Genomic DNA, 3,895 nt, shown 5'->3' on the forward strand with positions numbered 1-3,895 from the left:
AAAAGTGAACTGGACTTTCCATGGCTTATGTTTCAAAGGAACCACAGAAATTTAAATCATGACTGAATTTCTCCTAGATTTGTAATTCTGTGTTCACAGAATAGGTCTCTAATCCTCTGAGATTTTTGCATCCACTGAGTTCAATGGGATAAAAGTTTCTGAAGGTCATCTGCCTAATTCTTACATTTAGTGTAAATTTGAATACCTATATTTGGGTTTTTCCCCTCCCACAATTTCAAGCTCAAATAACCTATTATATTAGACAACACAATTTTATTAGTCTCTGAGAGTCCAAGTACAGGAAAGCACGAATTCTTTTTATTAAACAATATTAAACTCAGACAATAGCTTTGTCTTGCTCAGAGGCCTCTAGTCCCTTGGAGGTCAGGCCTTTCACTCGGCCTCTCCTGTTCCTTTCATCAATAATAGTTTTTGCCAGTCACTACTGCAGTGGCCTGGTTTTGCTTTTTATCTGTACATAAAACAGTGTTTATCAACACCACACTCCACTTCTTTCAGGGAAATAACAAAAGTGGCTTTATCTTTTACTTTCAAAACAGCTTAGTGGTTTTCTTTGCAGCCTCCCTAGAGCCTTTGGAAAGAATTCTCTTTTATTTTCCACTTTACCACTATAAGAATCCCTCCTGTCTTATATCCTAGTAGGCTTTGGGCTGCCTTAATGTACAGCCAAATTTTCTTGGTCTTTTCTATAGCTTGTTTACAAACCTCATCTTTGCAAATCTTCTAGGCCAGGTGTGGAACCCCAATCCCCAAGGACCATTGTCTTTGCCCACTCTTTCATATAACCACTGGTTTTGTTTGGTCTTTTAAATCTTTTTTTAAAAAAATATCTATTTTTTAGGGTTTTTTTTTTTTTTTTAGGTGAACACAATGTCTTTATTTTATTTGTATGTGGTGCTGAGTATTGAATCCAGTCCTTCACGTGTGCTAGGCAAGCACTTTATTACTTGAGCCACAACCACAGCCCATAGTCATTTAAATCTTGTTTTGGTTTTTGAGTCTTATTCAGAGCTGGGTGAAGGGAGTGGAAACTATTTCTGGCAACACCTCTTGTTTAATAACAACCACTTCTTGCAAGTAGCCGCAGGACGAGAGGTCATGGTAAGGCATATGGGCTTTGGTGTTCAGTACGCTGTGCCCTGACTTTGGGCAAAGTATTTTATCTCTCAGCACCTCAATTTCTTCAGGCCTTTAAATGAGGACAAAAACTCTGATGTTTCAGGTAGGTGGATGTGAGACTAAACAAGGTAGTGAATGTGAAAGGTACTCAAGAAAGAGAAGCCTGTTAGAATTAATCACACAATTTTTCAAGCTCTCAACTGGAAGTCGGTTTCCAAGGTGGAGGAAGGAAATACTATCTAAGGGACCTTCTTTCTGCATTCTCTGGCATTCTGTTATACTATGGGGCAGCCAGGAAAGGAGCTTGCCCAGTAAGCAGATTCAGTCCTGGCTAAATTGGAGAGTTTGCTAAGACACCTCCGCAGCTACTTTCATGCCCTTTTCTTCTCTGGAAACCAGCGCTTTTACTTTTTCTTCTTCTCCTTCTCCTTCTCCTTCCTCCTCCTCTTTTTCTTCCCCTCCTCCTCCCCCTTCACCTCCTTCTCCTTCTCCTTCTCCTATAAAACCTGCTCTCAGAAGAGTCTGAACTGTACTCACAAGGTATCATATTGGCCACAAGTATCTGTGTATAAATAGGGAGTAAACCTTAAGGCAAAGTTAGGGCTAGAATGACCAAGGCTGGAACAGTCTCCACACCTTGACTAAATACCTGGAAGGAAAGCTCCAAGAGAACTTTAGCTGTAATAAAAGATTTTACTTCATAAACTCTGACCTTGAGGATGTGGATGTCTTTATGTATTTGTGGATATCTCTTTCCTCTTACAAAAAGCCTTACTTTTTGTACCTCTATTTCTCTCTTTATTTCCTTCTTTTTCTTTTTATTATTTTCTCTTAATAGGCTATAATATATTGAAAAAACTTGTTAGTTGTTAGCTTTATCAGACAGTGACATTTTCTAGATATTTTATCTTTAAAGTAAAACAGCACACACCTGGAATCCCAATGGCTCAGAAGGCTGATCACAAGTGTGAAGCCAGTCTCAGTAACTGAGGCTGGCCCTAAGCAATTTAGTGAGACCCTGTCTCAAAATAAAAAAAAAATTTAAAAAGGGCTGAGGATGTGGCCCAATGGTTAAGTGCCCCTGGGTTCAATATTCTAGGTTCCAAAAAAAAAAGAAAGAAAAAAAAAGAAAAGGAAGAAAGAAAATTCGTAACTTCAAATTCAACATATATGAAAAAATATGGAATACTTCACTAGTCTTATAGAAAACAGAAAAGGAATAAAAGGGAAAAAAGAGAGAAAAGATAGTAAAGATAAGACCTAGATAAATTCAAATGTACCAAAATCACTATAGGAGACAATTGAATAGAACTCATTTATTAAAGGATCAAAAACACCCATTTCATTTGTAGCAAGCAAACAATTAAAACTACATAGGTCTGAGGCTGGCAGTATAGCCTCATGGTAAAGCACTAACCTATCATCCACAGGGCATTGGGTTTGATCCCTAGCACTGCAAAAATAAATAAATAAATAAAAACAATACCCTAAAGTTCAAGATGCGCATACAAAATCATCCAGAAACTTGAAAATAAAAGTAAAAAAAAAAGATGTAAGAAATACAAATGAAAAAAAAAAAAAGACTATGCAGAAATGTTAACAGCATTTAACAGACTTAATAGAAAGTGAATGGAATTAGAAACGAGAAGTGTCATTTGGAATAAAAAGTAAAACTCTTTAATGATAAAAGAATTATGTACTGGAAGATATAACAATTAAGAACTAATATTTCAACATAAATAAAGGGAAAAATCATAGAATTAGTATGAAGAAGTAAATCTTAATCAAATGAGATCTAACATTCCTTTAATTGACAGATGAAGCTGGCCAAAAAATAAAAATAGTAGAGAACTACAGAGTAGAGCTTCCCATTGGATGCACCATAAGGCATTGATCCCATTAAGTCATACAGTGAGTGGGCAGAACAGGGTCTTGATGGCTGAAGTCTCTGCACTGTGACAAATCGCATGAACATTAACTAAGCAAGGATGTGGGAGAAATGAGAACTCTTGTGTATTACTTCTGGGAATCTAAATTATTGCAACCATTTTGGAGAGATATTTGGCAAAATTAAAGTTGAAGAAAAACACACCAGCAACTCTATTTATAGATATATATCAGAAAAACTGTCATATAAGTGCATAAGTAGATATGAACGTGAACATTCTTTGCAGCATTTTTTTATGCCTGGGAAATAGTTTAGATGTGCAACAATAGAAAAATAGGTTTTCTAAAGTTAAATTTTACATTGAAGTTAAAATGGATTATCTAGAGTATAGTAAAAATGAGACAAATTATAAATACATATTGTGAAGAGGAAAAAAGGAGATTGCAAAATGAGTATGAGAACATTTAAAATTTTAAATTATGCACAACAATTAGGTCATTCATAGACACATATGAATGTGGTAAAATTCCGAAAAAATGCATGAGACTGACATACAAAAGTATTTATAGAATGATCAACCAAGAAAGGGAGAGAAAAAATTAGAAATAAATTTCCAAACTTTTAGTTTTAAAAATAAATAGGATTATAGGGCAAGTGCTTCTAGAGTGAATTCCATACTCTGTAAATAAATATACTTATAGGATAAGAGTAGGCTTACTAAAGCCAAGTTTACATAAATCTAAGAAAATAATCTGAAGTCACTAGAATGCCACAGATACATGTATGTTATCAGTGTTCAGAATTGCTGCTGCAGTTGTATCAACAGGCACTAATTAATTTATATTCTTGGGAAATCTGGCAAATGGA

This window comes from Marmota flaviventris, chromosome 5, assembly GCF_047511675.1.
Source record: "Marmota flaviventris isolate mMarFla1 chromosome 5, mMarFla1.hap1, whole genome shotgun sequence".
Classification (NCBI taxonomy): Eukaryota; Metazoa; Chordata; class Mammalia; order Rodentia; family Sciuridae; genus Marmota; species Marmota flaviventris.